The following is a 19,101-nucleotide window of genomic DNA, read 5'->3' on the forward strand; positions in this document are numbered from 1 at the left end:
AATAATGTACTTTCTTTCAGCACTTTTATTTGGCTGACAAGCATCTGCACCTTCCTCAGACTGATCTCTCTGAAGCACAGTATCTTTTATTCGTCTGAAGTTCTCCTTTCACTCAGCTATACAGAGATGGGGCTCTGCTGCCTTTGTGAGCTGCTGGAGGATAAAAGAAACCCTTTCAATGAGGTTTCCTGTCTGAATCTTACAGGTCTAAGAGAAGGAGCAGGGGAAAGTTTTAATTTACTCCAGCCCTCCTAAGCTATTTCTGAGACCCAGCTTTGAATAAGACGCTGAGAGACAGTAGTGATTAAAAGGCTACTGCTCCCATCACTTCCTCTGGGCCAAGTAACTTCGTTGCCACTTTACTGAGATTCCTTGGGGTTTTCTATATATTTCTCTCTTCCTGACAGCTACAGATTTCCTGTGAATTTTTTCTTTTATCTCTGTGACCTCTAGCTTTCTAGGCATCAACACATATAGTAGGGTCCTTTAATGTTACCTGACCAGTCCCAACCTGTCTACTAGACCCCTCAGTATTCTAAGTGGTTTTGTGAAGTTTTTAAAGAATATAATAATTACTTTCTATGTGAAAATTTTACCATGCTTCAACAAATTGAATTTTGCCCAAGCTTTCCTGTAACATGTATGGTTAAATCTAGTCAGCTATCTCACTTTCTGTCATATACATGATTGTCCAATATGAAGAATTTTCACCAGTGAAAGGTCCGGGACTCCCCAGAAAGGGGTCCACTTAAGTCACAGGATAACACGCACCCAAAGGACACACGAGAGACCGTCTTGCTGTAAAATACATGAGGTGGTTTATTAAATCAGAGCTCTGGGCCAGCCCATATCCCCATATCTCACATAGGGGATAGAGGGACTGACCTCGTGGCTCAGGGGCATAGCGCTTATATATGGGCGGGGTAGGGAAAAATCGAACTTTCGCGCGGGTGCACAGGATTGGTTGTTTTACCTTTTTTGAACACTAGTAGGCCGTACCATGGGGCAGGGTGTAGTTCTTCCCTTGGCCAGTCAGTTTCTGGGATGTTTTTAACAGGCCTTTGTACTGTAACTCCCCCCTCCTCTGTAACTAATTAGATGGACCCAAACCTGCTGGCAGGTGCTTTTCTGCCCAAGGTCTAAGGCGAAAAATTTATACATATTTCATAAGATGGCCTTTATAATTTTTCACTCTACACCAGCACTCCTCTCAGTGACTTGAATGTAGTGATTAGATTTGGCCAATGATAGAACAGATATGGTACTGTGATCCCTTCTTTTCCTCCTCCTCCTCCTCCTCCTCCTCTTCCTTCTCCTTCTCCTTCCTCTTCTTTAAAGAAAGTGTTAGAGTTCTTCTTTGCCCTTTCTATTCACTGGAATGTTCTGAAAAATCCTCAGTTCTATTGAGACAAAAATATACTTTTTGTCAATAAACACAGATTTTGTGGTGGGTATTTAGCAAAAGAGGTTATCAAGAGAAATGAATCTGATGCTTACTTAGATGACAAGATGTGGGAGAAGTGTCCTGACCATGTGTCCTTTCCTTGTGTACCTTAGTGCCCACATCTGCACTCTTGAGTGAATGCAGTCTGAGAAAAACACCTGGACTTTCTCACTCTTAATAGAAACCTCACTGGACATCATCACCCTGCTCTGGTTCCAGGACCAAGGTAGGATATTATATCAGTCATATGTTCTTGGAGTCTGGATGACATCACTCCCTTCTCTTACTCCTGACATGATATGAAATAATGATAACATTCTTCTCAGACAAGGTACATTTGCCCATGACTGTGTTTCTTCCTTTTTGCTTTCAGCCATGCTAGCGTAGACTATTAAAAGGTACTGTTTTTCTTCATTAATGAAAAACATAATTTAGAATCTTCTTATTTCTGTTCAGGTTGCAATGAACCTAAGAGATCATTCTAAATTGTTGAGAGATGTAACCATTCAACAGAGGGAGACAGAAATACCCCAAAAGTACATTAAAATTTATAGGGACTTGATAATAGGGACAGCAAAAAGCCAAGAAGGACTGCGATGACAAGGTTCCCTGAGCTCTTATTTATGTGTTGCTAGATGAATTCATTTGCTTTTGATGCTTCATTTTCCTGATATACTCATTGTATGGGCTGACAAGGAATGACTATATAAAGGATAAATTGTTAATGAACCCGAGATTACTGCTTATTATATAAGAAGCATCAGGAAGAAACTTTAGCCCAAGAATTTAAGAAACACCTGAATACTGACCTGCAGAATTCTTCCTCTTCTATATACTTACATCACACGTTTGCATTGCTATAAATTTTGTTGTCAGCTACATGGCAGACTATCGGGCTCTCGGTTCTTTGAAAACTGGCTCGGTTCTTTGAAAACTGACAGAAGATCAATACAAACAACTGCCATTTATTGGGGGGTCAGAGGAAACAGAAGGAGAGAAGGGGAAATGAAGGAAGGGAGTGGAGAAGAGGCATGTATTATGGTATGTTACATATTATTTACTAAATTATAAGAATATACAACTTCTTTTCATTATGTATGCCCTAACATGTCAAGAATTGATGTTTATTAAGTATGTATGCCTAATATATAATTAAAACTGTTATTATTGAGACAAAAGACAGGAAATAGTTCTGCTTTCTGAGCAGCTGTCAGGAGACTCAAGTTAGATATCCAGTGTGGCACTTGTTAGCTGGGCTTGGGCATTGTGGGTACTGCACTGGTGCTCAGTTGCACATTTTAGGCATTCACACCCAATATGTGATCTTTTTGGTGACAGGGTATCTATAAAATTAGTTTGCAATGACTCCCATTCCCAGAACTTTGTGGGTTACCAAATGACATCAGAGTAATTGTGGCTCCCTACCTTGTGTTTCTTAGTCTCATTGACAGATGAATAGATGGGTGAGTTTCAGCATTTGATTTCTTTGTGATGAAGCAATTCAAACCTGTATCTTCTATTTATTTTGAATTATTTGATACAACACTGTTCACTGTTATCATCATTCTGTGTGTTAGAAACCCAGAACATATTCACCTTATCTGATTAAGACTTTGTGTCTTTTCACTCACCCCTCCATACTCTCTCCATCCCCTCCTCCTCTCAGCATTTGGTAACTAATATTCTGTTCTTCTTTCTGTGAGTGAAATCACAGGATATTCAACTCCTTATGTATGTCCAGTATACTTAGTTCAATGACTTCAGGTTTATCCACATGAAAACAAAATAACTAGGCTTCATTCTATTCATTCCATTGTGACTTGTCTTGTTGAATCATGATTAACTTATCCAGTCCTTTGTTGTTTGACTTTTGTGTATTTCTTGATGTTCCTCCACTGTCATAAGACTACAAAAAGAAGCAGCAGATATTTTTGCATATGTATTGTTTTACATTCATACACTGTGTACGTAGTAACATGCATAGGAGTATAATCTGTGTTAAAAGGAAGGCTCAACTTTAAGAGTGTTTGTTTTGCAAATATGAGGACCTGAGTTCATATCCCCTGTATGTTTAAAAACTTCTTTTGATTTTTCTTTCCCCTAATATAGAATGGTTCTTTCAAAAAGCATATTTTGTTGTATTATAGTGGTAGTTTTACTTAACATGAGTGAGTTTAATGTATTCTTATTTTTAGTGGTTTAGAGGCATTTTGGATTCTTTTTCTGTGAATGGAGTAGGCTTATAGCTCATAGTCATGTTTTCTGTGGGGATGCCATTTTCATTTTTGTACTTATTGAAAGGACACTAGACCTTTATTTGTAGTGTAAGCTGCAAACCTCCATTCAGACTTTATCTTTGTTTCTTTCAATTTTATTTATAGTGGTTTTTCTAAGCATGTTTTGATTTATGTATGTGATTATTGCATTTTATGGCTTCAGCATTTTAGAAACCCCTAAAATCATCTTAACTATGAGACTTACATTTTGTTCATTATTCTTTGTTTCTTTTTTTTTATATATAAGTGACAAACTTTGAATTTTTAATATAGAATTTGTTTTGGTGCAAAGCAAGAGGTACAATTTTACTTTAGTTTCTACCAGATGGCAATCCTTTATCTCATATACAATTTATTAAATAGTTCACATTTTCTCTTTCACTTGAAATATCAAGTTTACCATATATTAAATCACCATATGTATTTGATTCTATATGTAGATTTATTTTAGGATGTACTGATGTGTCTGTGTATTAACACGTTAAAACTAAAAATTTAATTCTGTTTTTTTATAGCTTAATACTTATTGTGACAAATCTCCCATCCTATTTAGCTTTGAGAATATCTCTGCTTTTCCTCTTTACCTTTCTATCTAAATTATAAAATGTGCTTGAATAATTCCAGGAAAAAATATCATGAACTCTCTGTAAGATCATGATTCACATATGGATAAATTTAGTCAATATTGTAAATGTCTTTGTCATTGGTTTGACACAGCTTTAGCATAATCCTTCCTGATGTGCTCCAAATATTCTATCACATTTTTAGTGCCTTGCTTAAAATATTATCAGATAGAGACTGCAGAGGTATGTAAGTGGTTAAGAATACTGTTCTTGCAGAGAGTTTGGTTTCTCCATCCACACCCAACTCCAGTTGGAGGGGATTCTGATAGCTTTCTCTGGTTTTTGTAGATTTCCACACATGGTATACAAATACAGGAACATATTCATACAAATAATAATAAATAAATACTAAAATATTATCTAACAAGTCAGCATTACCTGTATCTGTATATGTAAACATATAAAGGAGATTGACAAAGAAGATGGATGAATGTCTGAATATGTATAAACATACACACTCTTCACATATAAGTTTTTATGTGTATAATATATATTTGAAAAATATATAAAAACCTTTAAAAATGCTACCAATAATTTTAGCAAAGGAGACAGAAAATGGTATCAACAGAATAATCAATAAAATAGAAAAACAAATAACTTTCTGTTTTGTGAGTACTTTTGAAATAAAAACTAGGTCATAATTGGGCAGTAGTAGCACATCCCTTTAATCCTAACACTCTAGAGACAAGGCTACACAGAGAAACCCTGTCTCAACAAAACAAAAACAAAACAAAAAATAAAAACACACCAATCAAACAAAAATACCTTCCCAATCCAAAAGCCTAGGTTATAGTAATTGTTTTGCACTCTAAAACCAATCATTTAAAAATAGGAGATTTAAGCAAAACAAAATTTTGGTTTTCTTCATGGTTTCTGTGGGATTAGATGGAAAAGTAGCTGGCTGCATCTTAGTGTTTAAGATGTCTCCAGTGCTTGTCTCATCTGTTGACTTGGACCATCTAACTCTGAAGGCTTGCCTAGGGGTAGAAGATCCTTCTCAAGTTGGCTCTTGCATGCTTAGCAAGATGTTGATATGAGGATTTCTGTTCTTCTCCATGTGATTGTAGTGTTCAGGTGGTTATCTGTACATTATATCCATAGCAAGGGACATGTGGTCGCATATTTTATCTCTTTGAGGTTGATTTGAGTATTCTCTACCTCAAAAAATTGATATATTTTTACTTCTAATACCACAGAATTTGACTTTATTTAGCAATATATTTTTCTACAGAGAGAGCCAAATAAAAAAAATAGTCATTAGGGTGGACTATTCTTCAATAAGCCTGATATCTGCGAAAAAATAGAGGAATATTAATTAAGTTAGAGGGAAAAGAAATTGAAGATACAGAGAAAATAGAATGTGGGGGAGGAAAGCTGGATAGGGTACAGGCCAAGTCAGGCTGAAGCTACCGCTCAGAGGAGAATACATAGAGAATATTTTGGCCTTTAGTTATTTTGCCACAGCATTCTACAAGCAAGACACGACAACATTTGCCATATCAGTTTTGACTGCATCCTAGAACAGCAACAAATATGTAGGCTTAGTCATGCAGTACTGAGATCTGTTGTTGTACTGAATAACTCTAGTTTTTATGACATAGGAAACACAAATAATGTGAAGGGATCTAGCATGGATGGTAAATTCTAATGTTGATATCCCCATCAAGCCCCTGTGTTTCTGCAGAAAAGATATCAAATATATCAAATGCTATTTGGGTTCTTAAAATATCATTTGTTTACAAAATATTATCTGAGAATTAGACGCCAGTTTAAGTCTGTTTTAGAACTTACCACTGTGAGCTGAGTTTTGTTACACTTATGAATTCTAAAAGTTAAATAAAACCTACAGCTTTCTATGCCAAGGTGGGGATGGCACATCTGTGATAGAATATGAGAACAGAGTTATGTTCCATGAGCTGGCAGCCCAGACCTGTATGACAGCCACTCAAATTATAGCAGAGCTTCTTCTGTTGCTTATACACATATCTGTAGGGAGTTCCAGAAATATGAGGAGGATGGGGGGATTGTGTTTGATTTATGCTTGTATTGGCTTGGTTCTTAAGTGCTGCAGAAAGCAGATGATACATTACAGCCTTCATGCATGGAGAGGGAAGTGCTTCCAGTTACAGAAATAGAAGTAGTGAAGAGTACTAGATATATGGGTTGTGTCCTGGGGAGTAGGTGTTAAATCCAACCAGAAAGCCATTGGTTACCCATCACATTCATGTTGTTATACCCCAAGGTAGGTTCTCCATGCCAGTAGATGATCTTATACCCATGCATAATTTTACAGCATCAGTTGTACTTGCTGGTTTGAAAGGGAGAAAGATGAAATTTGGAGGGTGATTTGGTTGTGGAGAATCTGGAGGAATTAGAATGGAGTGGGAACTGCCTCGTGGATTTAATCAAAATTATATATATATATCTTATGCATGAGATGATCCTTCTGACTGTTCAACCTAAGTTATCTTTTTTTCAGGAAGATTACTACCCAGATTATTACAACCTGTATATAGCATGTTCACAGCTATAATAATGCAAACATAATTATGTTAGGATTATGTTGGAGGAAGAAGTAAGTAATGAAAAGTGTGGGTGTGGTGATATGTGTGCTTATCTTTGTGCATGTGGATATATGTGTTGGAGACTTGTTCTGAACCATGGAGAAGACCAGAATTAAAACAACAATATCCTAGAAATACCAATAAAACTCAACATAAAGGAAATTGATAAGATAGTCACCAATAAGAACTGGAAGGGATTGCACCTGAGGGGAGGGAATGCGGTAGAGTGAAAACAGAATTAGGACTCCCCAAGACAAGAACAATTTGAGCTTTTAACCCTTAGACATTTTAAATCTATCCATATGTGCTTCCTTGCAGGGAAACCCATGTTAAAATCTGAGCAAAGAAAAGATCAGGGAATGGGGGTTCACATGGGCTTAGCTGAATGAGTTATTGGGGCTCGGGAAAGAAAGAACAAGACCTAGTCTTGGATTAATGAAAGGTTGCAGTACAACAGAACTTCTGCTCCTCTCAATTCCAGTACTAAACCCCTCAGCCACCAATATTATAGTAGCCAGAGGTAGGGTCTTTTGAAGTTATTAAAGAGGGTAGACATTTTGTAAGAGGGATTATGATCTGTTACAGGTTGAATGAAGAATGCTTGCTTATAAGATTAAGTTTTGAACATCTCAGCTGGTGGTACTATTTCTTCGAGCTTCTGGGAACTTTTGGGAGTATGGGTAGAAGAAGGAGGCCACTGAAAGTTGGTCCTTAGGGTATTGTACTCTGGACACTTCATTGTTTCATTCTTTGTTTCTTTCTGCTCTTTTGCTCTCTCTTTTTGCTTGTTTACTTGTTCATTCTCCCCCTCCCCCTCCCCCTCTCCCGCTCTTTCTCTCCCCTACCTCCTTTCTGTATTGTCTCACTGTGAACTGTTTTGCTTCTCAATGTCATGCTACCACTTTGTAGTAGACTGACCCTTTGAAAGCATGACCCAAAGTAATGCTTTCCTGTTGTTGTTGTTATTATTATTATTAAATTATTCTTTTAGGTGTTCTGTTTTAGAATTGTAAGCATAATACAAATTATCCTACTGAGTTCTCTGATCCTCATCCCACCATCTGAGATTGCACTGAGAAGTCGGTGGCCTGCTCCCCCAAGGATGATTGTGTTAAGACCCAGCCATGGTGATACCCTGATTGCAGACTTTTAGGATGCTGAGCACAAAGACTTTAATTTCTGTCATTCATAGACCATGTCCTTTATAATAGTTGGTTGCAACTGCTCAAGGTAAGACCTGTAGACAGATGGTACCTATTACAGTTTTACCATAAAGTGTTCTAAGGTGTTCTTCTTTCATACACAGCCTGGTCCCAGGCCCCTGGCACATATATAGCAGAGGTCTTTCACTGTCTGGCCTCAGTGAAAGAAGATGCACTTAATCCTCAAGAGACTTGAGGCCCAGGGAACGGGAGCTATTGGGGGAGCATCCTTTTGGAGACAAGGGGGAGGAGGAATGGAATGAGGAACTGTGGTGGAGGGACTGGGAGGGGGCAATGACTGGAATATACATAAATAAAATAATTAAAATTAAGAAAAAGGTTTTCTCATGGTCTCATTAGCCCGTTTCTCCTCTGAGGTCTCCTTAGGCATCCCCATCTTTGCAATGCAGTTCTCCTCAGAGCTTCTTTGCACATGCATTTGCTTTCATCATCCAGAAATGTATATGGCAACCCTTTGTTTGAGTTAGTAAATCCACCCTGCGCTGTAAGCATTGGGAGAGAGTAGTATTTTTGTGTTTTAGGGGTGTTTGTTTTCATAGCTAGGTGTAGTGAATGGAGCATAGCTAGAGGGTTACTAGTGGAGCCGAGATTTACAGTAAACTGCAGTTCACTTATATAGAGTTTTTACATGAACGAATGATAAACTTGGTTTTTCGTAGGTTTATCTGAAAGAGAGGTTCAGGAGCACAGTGGATATCTTTACTTTCAAGCTTTTATTCTCAGGAGGAAATTTTATATTCTACAGAAAAATAGACCATCTTTAAAATTTAACCTCTTGTCTAGTGATAGGTTTTTTTTTTTTTTTTTAAACAAAATCAAACCCAAAAACCTGGTATTAAAAACATGAGAAATTGAGACATTAGTCTGGGGTTAGAGAGCTAGAATAATCTTGTCTTATTGGAGAGGATGAGATGGGACTACATCCTTTGTGTTGATTATAGAACATTCCTACTGCCCTTCATTTAAAAGTTATTAAAATTACAGAATCAACTTTCCATAAGACCTTCTTTTAAAAGGCAAGAAATTTACAAATTCCTTTAATCGGAAGCTGTGGGGTGGGAACAGCCTGCTGGTGTAGACGGGTGAGCTTTGGAGGGACCTATATGACATCCACACAGAAGGCAAGCACCTTTATCCTTCCCCACGCTTTAGTTCCACACTATAAAACATAACATGAGATTATAAGCTTCATCTTTGTAAAAGCATTGTCTTACATTTCCTATGTTGTACGTACCATAAATGTATAGCTATACATTTATGTAAACATAAAATGTAAACATAAATATAATCAAATATGAGAGCAAATGATAAACAAAAATAAGACAGTGACATAATTCACTGGTGTTTGTCACAGGTACTTTTGCATTCACAGATGTACCCGAATATTTTAGAGTTTGAAAGGAATAAGAGAAATAAAATAATTAAGATAGATTTATAGATAGAGACAAGGTCATATTTGATGAGATGGAATTTCTGCTTTCATAGAAATCTAAAGAAAAAGAAGATGCTATTTAATTTGTGAAACACTTGTACTTTTTTTTCTAGGTTAGCCTGAAACTCATGACCTTCCTGCTTCAGCCACCCTAGTTCTGAGATTGCAAGCATGTAATATGCCTGGCTTGACACCTTGAATTTGCAACAACAAAACTCTCTTCTTTTCTGAGCCAAACAGTTACTATAAAAATAGTTTTCTAAGGCTGATTTGTTTTTAAAATATATTGGAGACATCTTTCTCATCCTGATCTCTAAAAAAATTAAAAATGTTACTTTAAAATAACAGTTTTCACATTTGGTGATTTTTTTTTCTCATGAAACGATAGTCTTAGAAATATTTCAATTATATATTCTTTAAATGATGCCTTTTCAAACAATAGTTACCCAGACACCAACTTTCATTGTTTAAAAATTAAAAGCATGGAAGTAAGTTGGATCATTACCCAAAAGGTCTGCCTCTGGGGCCATGTGTTAATAGAGATCAAGAGGAGATGTGGACCAGGTACTATAGGCTGGAGTTGGGACTTCCTCATGAGTGACCTTGTAACTCTCTGAAGGTCATCTCACCTACACTTGTGAAACTGATTGTCACTTCTTCAGATGGCCATGTGCACTAAATCACTTTATTAAACAGGTATTGTACTGTTCACATCTGGGCGGTGAAAATATGAAAGTAAGCCATATCAGCCTTTACCTCACGTGTGTTATAGTTAAAGATCATCTTGTTTGCAGGTGTGCTGAAGCAGCATTCTAAGCTATATCTCTAGAAAACACTAAATAGTCCTAAGCAAAAAAAAAAAAAAAAAAAAAAAAAAAAAAAAAAAAAAAAAAAAAAACCAAACCAAAAAAATCTTTGCAGTTGTAGCATTTTGCAGTTGTAGCATGACAAAAAGCCTGTTAGATAATTCTGGGATTGTCGTAAAGTTTCACTTAGGTTTGGAATTGAGTAAGTTGGGAAGCCATCCACATAGCTTTGCTAAAATAGGTTTGGCGACATTGTAATTCACAGATTCTAAAGAAAGAGTCATGGATGGAGAGAAAGCTTTAGGGAAGGTCCAACTAGAAGGCATCCTTGGCAAAAGCCAGGATGCTGCAACCACTCTGAAAGTGTGAGAATGTGCAAGAATTCAGTTCGACACATGTTGAAAATATTTCATGATTTAAGGTAACTCAATCGGGAATAGTTAGCATTTCTCAGATTGAATATTAAGCTTCCTCCAAGGAAAATTACTCTGCAGCAGAAGTCAGCCATACATTGATGCCAAGAAAATGGTACTGAATTGGGATTCTAGGAGATATGAGTCAGGTAAGTACCAGAGGGCTCCCAGCTCGTAAACCATCCCTTTGTAGTTCCTGAGAACATGGGAGATTACCAGTAAATTTATCCTTTAGGAAAGGAAATGCCTAAAATCATGATTCAGCTTTTAAAATTCAGCTTCTGTGACTAAGTGTTATAGCTTCTAGGAAATACTTAGGTAGCTAAGTGAATCTATAAAGCCATTTCGGAGCTAGGTGTGGTGGCATGGTGCACACCTGTTATTGCAGAAGTTAAAGTGATATCAGTGGATCAATAAATCAAAACCAGCCTCAGCTACATAGTGAATTTGAGGCCATTCTGGGCCTACATAAGACTCTGCCCCCCCAAAAAACGAAATAAATAAGTAATAAATACTTAAAAATTTTATGTTTCAATTTAAGACCTGAAAAGGTGTTTTTATAAGTATTGATTCTAAATCTTTTAAGAAAGCAAAATGTAATATAAATGATCACATTATTTCCTCTCAAACATATTGGAAAGCATACAGGGTACAGTACAGATTTTATAGAATATTATCCATAGTGTATATAATAAATTCATATGATGATGCAAGTCCAAATCCAGCGTAGAGTAACTGATGTCTGGATAATTACAAAAGGCATCTCAAGTGGACTTTCAATGAGGTCACTAACAAGTTGGAATATTGACAAAAAATTTGTAAATTAATTATTTCTCACCTCAAATAGTATTTGGTTTTGCTCCCAGTATCTCATAGATTGGAGAGACAGCCTTCATCAAATGGTGCACATAAGTCCTCCCACCTGTTGAACTTAGGGTGCTGAAGTTTAAACTTCGGCTACAGCATGTGCCTCATGTCTGTGTTGAGCAAACCCCGCACCCTACTGTTTCAGACATTTATACATTGTCCTTTGATGTGCCAAAGAATGTACACATCCACACAGAGGAGTCAATGGGGACAGAACCTGAGGCTACCTCTTTCTTATTTCTGTTGTTTTGGGTAGTTGAGGAACATGTCTTCCCACGTGTAAGAATGTCTTGTAGGAAAAATAATTTTCAAATTGTTTTTTACTCTTCAACATGTACCTCCTTACTTTAATCCCTCTTTAGGCTCTGAACTTCTTGACACATTTCCTATTTACTTTTTTTTTTTTTAAATTAATGTTATCTCTGAGAGGGTGGATCCCCCCCAACTCACCCGTAACCTCCAACCCTGATACATCAAGTCTGTGAGGCTAGGCACATCCTCTCCCACTGAGACCAGAAAAGGCAGCCCAGCTAGATGAACACATTCCACAGACAGGCAACAGCTTTTGGGATAGCCCTCGTTCCAGTTGTTCAGGACCCACATGATGACTGAGCTGCACATCTGCTACATATGTGTGGGATTGCCTAGGTCCAATCTGTGTATGCTCTTTGGTTGGTAGTTCAGTCTCAGAGAGCCTCAAGAGTCCAGGTTAGTTGACTCCATTGGTCCTCCTGTGGAGTTCTTATCTCCTTCAGAGAGGCAGTCCTTGCCCCAACTATTCCATAAGAGTTCCCAAGCATCATCACTGTTTGGTTGTGGATGTCAGTATCTGTGTCAGCTGTTACACAGAGCCTCTCCTAGCCAGCTCCAGGATTATCTCAGTGTTTTCTTTATGCTTCTTTCTGTGCTTTCAACTCTTGTACAGTTTTATTTATTCCCTTCACCTGTTTGATAGTATTTTCCTCTATTTCTTTAAGGGATTCATCCATTTCCTTTTTACAGGCCTCTATTGTCTTTATATGATTGGATTTAAGATCATTTTCTTGTGCTTTGGTTGTGTTAGGATATCCAGGGCTTGCTATTCTAGGGTAGCTGTGTTCTGAAGGTGTCATATGTCATATGGCCCTGGGTTTTGTTGATTGTGTTTTTTGAGGGCCTTTAGCTATGTGGAGGGCTTTGGTCCCTGGATGCTCCTTTTTTAGTAGGTATTGGGAGGGAGGTTAACCTCAATGGTCCTAGTGTTGCAGGCCTCTGATGGGTATCATTTTTTTTGTATGTTTCAGGAACTGCATGTCTGTTTCATATCCATCTGAATCATAATCTTCTAACTTATCATGGATCTCGTTGGCCTTGGGGTGAAGAATACTTTAGGTTAAACTCACTAGAAACAACACATTTGACCTTGCAGATGTTGAAAAGTAAATTGCTCTGGACCCACACTTGGTGTCAGTAAGATGAGTTGCAGCAGTGGAGGCGTAGTTGAGTGGGAGGATCGCTCTGTGGTTTCATTTCAGGATTTACAGGTCTGATGAAGTTGGGTGCAGAGGTGGAGAGGTGGAGGGGGGATGGAGGCCAGCTGGGAATTGCAGACTGTTTAGAGCAGCTGGGGTGCCCTAGAGGACTCAGCAAACAGGGAAGATGGGTGGGAGAAGGGAAGCTTACTTGTATGGTTTAGGGTTCACTGGTCTGATGAAAGTGGGAGGTCCGCTGGGGATAGCTGACTGCTCAGGCAGCTGAGGCCCATAAGACTCATAATTTTTTACATAATTGAACGAAAAAGAAATAATTGTGTTAAAATCATTGTAGGAAATCAGTCCCAGTTTTAATGACTCTATGAGGGTGGATATTCTGGGTTGTCAGGACAGTCATCAGCTATGCTATCATTTGTGCATTAAGCAGTCATTCTGAAGAAAACACAAGGTTTCCTCTGGGGATTGCTTTTTAGAGAATCACTTGCTTACAGGTTTAGTATACAGTAGAGGACTGAGCTGGTATTCACCTCTGAACTGCTGCTTTTCCCAGGGGTGGATGTTTTTCTTTATGACATAGCAACAGTACTATAGATTCTTACATTTTGTTTTCGGGAGTTGGTCATTCTGCTGCAAACTCATATTTCTATGCCGTATGATAGATAGATCTCAAATGTGTATTTCAGTCATCACACCTAATTCATGCAAAGAGTCTCCTGCCCTGGGGACTGTTCTGCTTTTTAATGAATTCACTTTGATGACAACTGAATGTGGCAGGTGCTTCACGAAGCACACATCACACTTCATCCAAAGGGAGTTTAACTTTAAAATTCTCTCACATGTGTAATATGTCTACCCTTAATGTTTTAGCTGAAAAATCTAGATCTGTTTCATTTTTCATGGCTTTCCATCTGAATCATAATCTTCTAACTTATCATGTATCTCGTTGTTGGGCTCAGAATGAAGAATACTTTAGGTTAAACTCACTAGAAACTACACATTTGACCTTGCAGATGTTGAAAAGTAAATTGGTCTGGACCCACACTTGGTGTCAGTAAGATGAGTTGCAGCAGTGGAGGCGTAGTTGAGTGGGAGGATTGCTCGGGTTTCAGATAAATACTGCAGATATCTTCCAGCTTTGTGATTTATACATATAGACCCATCCTCGGTCCAGTTTTTGAAATGAAGACAGATATCTTTATTCCAATATATCAAAGTATTTCTAGGCTAACATGTAGATATGAGCTGAGCATCTTCACAGTATTTTGATTTCTCCATGGCTGTGAATAGAACAACTGTCCTTTCTGCTGCTCAGAAATACTCTTTCTATTTGTTCAATTATAATTGCATTATCTATTGAATATAGAGTCCTGTGAATGTTAACCCCTCATCTGTGGCTGTGTTAAATTGGCTCTGACGAATTTGAAACTTGACCATTGATTAATGAACATTATTTTTTTTTTGAAAAGTAGTTGTTAATATCTATCCCATACCTTTGAATAGCCACAAGATTTTATTATCAAGACAAGAGTATGAGATTAAAGTAAGATATGAGAATATCAAGCATAGAAGACAGGAAAGGAGAAGTATGCCATCATGAAGCCTTATGACTTGCAATTTAGAAGAAAAAAAGCTAAAAGGCAAGGGGCTGATGTCTAGTGCTGCTTCCCACTCATCCTTCTTCTGAAGAGATCATTTTCCACGTATTTCCACATGGTCTACAGATATTCCACATCTATATTTGACACAGCATCAGTATATCCACTATGGTTTCCTCTAATCTATGATTGAAGAAGGCATATGGAAGCAGTTGAAGGCATCTTGGAACCTTCAGACTTAGTCTAGAGAAACACGGAAGTTTTGAGAGTCCTACTGTAAATAGAGACCTGCTGCTGGGGTAAGGTTATAGGAGCAGAAACTTTGGGAATTTAAGGCTAGAACCTAATGCGAAGAGATTCACAGTCCAATGTTAACATGGCCAGGGGCTTTGCCTGTTCTCTGATTACTCTATAATTCCAGGTATAGAACCCTCACCATTCCTGCCTGGTGTCCAGTAAATATTGATTGAATGTATGTATTATGAATGTATGTAGGATGCCTGAAAGGAATGTGAGTAAATGCATTTCAGAGGACATTATCAGAGTAGGCTCAGTGACCAGAAAAAGTGACTGGCTTATTTTAAGACAAGAATTGTTTTTGATGCCACAGCAGGAGTTTAAGCCTGTGTCAGGATGGTCCCTCAGTCTCACCATAACACTCAGAGAAAAGAAAACTTATCCAGAATTGCTATGTAAAATAGTTATAAAAATGGATGTAAATTAGCCTCAACTAGTTTACTGTAGTTTCTTGTCAATAGAACACAGACTTCAGAGAACAAGAAACTGTCTATAGGAATGAATTGCACTGTGAAGAGAACTATCATTCAGTATAGCATCTTCCATCTTCTTCTTTCTTGCTTGCTTTTTCTTTCTCCATAAAGTATCTTGTCTAGAGGAATGCTATGCTTAGGGCCACACGGTTTTGATTCATGTTGTCATATAAATATATGACCTAGTGATTCTCTGTTTGTCTTGTTCATTTAGAGTCACAAGTGTGATGATACCATTTGTATTTTATCCCATATCTGCAGTTATACTGGTATTCCTTCATCCACTGCTTTTCTCTGTTTCTTCCATTCAGAAAACATGTGCCAACCTTAAAAAATTCAACTATGGCTGAGTGGTGATGGTACACGTCTTTGATCCAAGCAGAGGCAGACAGATTTTTGAGTTTGAGGCTAGCCTAGTTTATGGAGTTAGTCCCATAGAGAAACCTTATCTAAAAAAAATCAACCAACCAACCAACCCACCAACCAATCAATCAATCAACCAAACAAGCAAATAAATAAGCAAAATTAAACTACCTCCTCTACAGATCTTTCACCCAAATCTACACTTAGTTTTGATCACTTATTCCTTAGAAGTTGTGTGGACCTGTATCCTGAAAGTTCTGATATTCATTTCTCTTTCATTTGTCAATAATAAACATTTTAACAAGTTATTTAGTGTCCCACAAGGGTGTTTTTTTTTTTTTGTATCTAAAGAATCTAATATGGTATTCGCCAATAATATAGCGAAATAATGTTTGCTTAGTAAGTGTTCTCTGTAGTTTCTATCAGCCTTAATTAGCAGAAATCTAAACAATAAACAGATTTTAATTTTAGAGACAAAATTGGATTGAATTCCAAAAGAAAACTCTTAAGAAATCATGACTTGGTATTCATGGAGTGTCTCAATATTCTCTAGACTTGAGGTAACTAAAATTAAGTAAGAAAGTGAGACGGTGTGAAACACAAATAAATTTGTATTCAGTTTTCACTTTAGCTACTGGCTTCTGATCAACCTTGGAAAAGTCAATGGATACAGTTGACTTCAATTTTCTCTTTCATTTAAAGGAAGTAATACCTATCTTTACCTGATAGAAATAAGTAAAGAGTATGTTTACACAGCTGGGTGTTCTTTGAAGATTGGAGAGCTTAGTTGTTTCTTAGGATAATGTCTTTTAAGGTGTTCCTGGCTCCCCTCTCATGTCATGTTCAAATTAGGAACAAGAAAACAAATCTTGGAATAGGATTTGGAGACACTTATAGAGAGAATAAAATAAGAAAAAAAATCCTTCCTATATCTATTGTTGCAACCATTGCTACAACAGGCTCTCAGTTTATCATGAAACTTGATTCTGTGAAATAGTTATTAGCTAAATATCAAGTGAAAGTTATTTAATTAAAATACTGGCTTAGTTTAATCAAGCAAAGAGAAGTTCAGACTTCTATTACTATTGCAGAATAAAGCTATTAGTGTTATTTTGTGTCTGTGCAATTTTACTTGGCTGGAACAGTTTTTACATTCTCTATCCAGCCATATTATGTTAAAATAATTAACAAGGATTCTTTGTGTTGATAAAAAATTACCCATTTCAATGCCTTGCATTTACTAAGACAATTATATAGCACAAAGTGTCTATGTAATTCTAATCTTATTTTTAAGATCAAATTACATTTTAAAGAATGCAAGTGTACATAGTATTTTGTTTTTACAGAATGTTCTACTCCAAGAAAAGCTGCCTTTAAAAACAGAAAGTCAAATACATGCCTTAGGAACTATGCTTAGTAAATGGCTTTGAATTAAAATTTAAATGTTCTGAGACTCCATTTGTTTATTTATTTGAGTAAATTTAAATGTTTAATCTTTGTATTTATGGTTGCAATTGGAAATAATCAGATATATGAGATTAATTACTTTTTCTAACGAAATGCTTGACTGTGAGGAGTTGGGAACAGGATCAACTGATGGAGTAAAGGGAATGGCAAAACACAAAGATACAGTGGTTCTATCTTTGGGAGAGGCCTACTGGATTCAAATTGTATCTTTTCTAGTTGTTAACTGGACCATCTTAGGCTGGTTATTTAAAACATTTAACCTTCTACTATTCTATTATTAAAAGAGTAAAATATTTCACTTACAGAGTGACATTTGTAAAATAACAGCATGAACAATGAAATATTAAAAAAAGAAAAATGAAAAACCCTGTTCTCTAACTCTGCCTCAAAATCTAGACTAACAATATTCCTCCATCTTCAGGAAATTTACATTGACCTCATTCTGACTTGTTAATAACTTACTTCTGACCACATATAGTCATTGTTGATCATTCATCTTTTTGTTTGTGGAGGAGACATCTGCCTGTGAACATTGCTAAATTATGTAACTCCACTCCCCCTCATTCTTCCAACTCTTTTCTCATACTTGTGAGGCAAGTAGACTGTGTCACCAGACAGAAGACCTGATGAGGTTGATGCAGGTTCAAAATCCCAGGACTTCTCATATTTGAGACTAGCAGATGTTAGAACCAGCTCCCAGCAAGGATCTATTGGTCCTGGAACACTAAGCATGACACCTCATTGAAAGGACCATGACAACCCAATCCATGACTAGCATAAAAAACTAGAGTTCTCCATGCTAATGAAGTATCTCAATAGGCCCCAGTGTTTAGCCAATGAGCTTCCCATCCTGGGCATCCCTTCCTCAGGCACCTCCGGTGGAAGTTTGGGGGAGCCTTTGTAGAAAAGAGCCACTCCTAAATATCCCAGAGAAGGCCTCTCTTCGAGCATCTCTAGACTTTCCAGCTCACCCAGAATCAATCTGGATTCCACCCTTCCCAGGCTCAGTCATCCCCTTCCTGCTTGACCAGTAGGGGGAGTCCGAGCTTGCAGACCCCTGTTCCCAACTCCTAGTTTCCAGCAATGTCTTGGTAGGTACACAGGAGATTGAAAGCCACAGCATCCATCATCAGACACCACTGTTCTTCACCTGGTAGAACAGGTGCTGCGACCCTTATCACAGATTATGTTCTGATTTCCCTGAGTGACACGGTGGCAGTACTCTGGCATCCCAGTCTGGCATCCCAGTGGTGAGGCAGACATGTAGCTGGACACAAACTCTTGACACAAGAGTGAAGACAAGTGAAATATGCTCTAAAAGTCACACTCTGCTGGAAATTTTTAAACATGTTGGTATGAAAAAACAAGACCAGCCTATTTCATTTTATTTATTATTTGATTTTTATTCATCATCAAAGAACAAAATTTAGGGTGAGTAAAACCTGACGAATCAATGATCTACTCTCACTGGCACGGTGGTGATGAATATTTCAAAACCTTCACCTCTTTTTCTTTCAGCACATGAATTAAAAAATTATTTATTTTTTCAATTGAGTAGAGTTCTATTTATATCACATTTTTATTTTTTGCATACTTTTTGCTCTCTGAAAGCATATACTTTTGCATATAGCATGTTTAAGTATGTGTGTTTATGTTCATGGCATCTAAAATGTGTACACACACACGTGCACACACACATCACTGTTCATGTAATTCCTAGTTTCACAGATACTTCTAAAGTGATTTTGGCAGGGACTACTGGCAGATGGTAATTACTTTTTTTTCC

The sequence above is a fragment of the Arvicanthis niloticus genome, chromosome 7, assembly GCF_011762505.2.
Source record: "Arvicanthis niloticus isolate mArvNil1 chromosome 7, mArvNil1.pat.X, whole genome shotgun sequence".
Taxonomy (NCBI): Eukaryota; Metazoa; Chordata; class Mammalia; order Rodentia; family Muridae; genus Arvicanthis; species Arvicanthis niloticus.